The sequence below is a fragment of the Engraulis encrasicolus genome, chromosome 10, assembly GCF_034702125.1.
Source record: "Engraulis encrasicolus isolate BLACKSEA-1 chromosome 10, IST_EnEncr_1.0, whole genome shotgun sequence".
Classification (NCBI taxonomy): domain Eukaryota; kingdom Metazoa; phylum Chordata; class Actinopteri; order Clupeiformes; family Engraulidae; genus Engraulis; species Engraulis encrasicolus.
In genome coordinates this window covers 12102239-12103759 of record NC_085866.1, presented here as the reverse complement: position 1 = coordinate 12103759, position 1521 = coordinate 12102239, and the positions used below count along the sequence as shown (strand labels likewise).

Below are 1521 nucleotides of genomic sequence, written 5' to 3'. Positions count from 1 at the left end.
TATTGGGGAGAGGATAAGATGGCCCGAGGGGGCGTAAACATGGTTTGACATGGTTCCCCACCTGACCTAAACAGATGTTGTAACAACAGTGTGTTACCAATATTGAAAAACAATTCAGAAACAAAATGTGTGTGATGTGATGTAATTAGCATTTATTAAGTGTGTTTCATAATTGCAACGATATCACAATGGTTGTCGACAGCAGATCCTCTGGGGTGAACTTGTGTGGTAGGATGCAGGCAGGAGCGTACTGTACACATCTTCAGCTGTAACAATAAACACAAATCCAATAGCAAAATAATTAATGTTAGAATCATACCATCACACTAAATAATGAAATGGGAGCTTAGTGTGCAGACTTGATTTTCAGCAACCAAATAAGGCACACACAAAGTTCTCACGAATATGTAGGCCAAGGGTAGGCAGCGTATGTGACATCGAGTGCCAATGACCGTACCATCCCTTAGCCATGCAGAGAGCTAAGGCTTAGAACAGCAGTAGTGCACCTCACTTCCCAAGCACATAACATGTCTCACACCACTAGTCTAGGTATGTTTTTGATATATTGATATGTACATAATGTCCCCTCAGACTGCTGTGCATACCGATATGATCTGACCGGTGGTGGAGGTGGCTTGGTTTGGGTGCTGGCGTGCAGCGAGGGGGTGTCACACAGACGACTGTGATGTGCTCTGAAAGACAAACACAATATGCACCAAATCAAACGCAGTGTTGGGGGTAACACATTACAAAAGTAATTAATTAGAGCAGGGTTTCCCAAACTGGGGTGCGTGCACCCCTGGGGGTGCGTGGCCTGCCACAAGGGGACCATCACTTAGGGGTTGCACAAACCACATTGAAATGAACAAAGGGGTGCACATGGAAAAATGTTTGGAAACCACAATGTAATGCATTACTTTTGTAAATCACCAAATCCATATTTTGGCAATTATTTTGGCTAAAGTAACTGAAGTAATGCGAAATCAGTGTAATGGCCTACATACATTTAGTAATATTATGATGTGAGGGATTATTTTAAAATGTCAGTTACGTGTAATCGGTAATGTATTGCAGCTTTTCAGTAACTTGCTGAACACTGATCAGACGACACACAAAGCAAGTTACTGGTAGGGCTATATGCATCCAAACATTCTGTTTATAAACATATTGATCAGCTCAAGACACTCACCTTTCTCCAAATGCCAGATATCAAGGGGTCAGCTGGTGTGTGCTATCCTCTTCCTCCTCTAACCTGGAAGTTTTACCCGGCCTTTGTTGGACTGGTGTTGAGGTGGAAAGGGTCCATGGTGCATCTGTTTTTATCTTGACACTTTTCTTTGTGGAAATCTCACTGGAATGCACCTCTATAACATAATAAGCTACAGATAAGTCAAATGAGGCACACACAATGTTCCCAGGAATATATAGGCTAATGGCAAGGCATTTCACTTCACATGCAACATTTGACAGTGTCATACCACTAGTAGAGGTATAGGCTATGTTTGACACATTACTAACCGT

The 1521-nt window shown here is 42.3% G+C and overlaps 1 long non-coding RNA gene across 1 annotated transcript; it reads right to left on the bottom strand.

Moving 5' to 3' along the window:
- Window positions 1–225: 225 nt before the first annotated feature.
- On the bottom strand, window positions 226–1227 carry LOC134457572 (uncharacterized). The gene is made up of 3 exons (XR_010036457.1): window positions 1190–1227; window positions 606–692; window positions 226–266 (listed from the first exon to the last, which is right to left on the bottom strand). It is a non-coding gene; the product is annotated as an uncharacterized LOC134457572 (long non-coding RNA).
- Window positions 1228–1521: the final 294 nt, after the last annotated feature.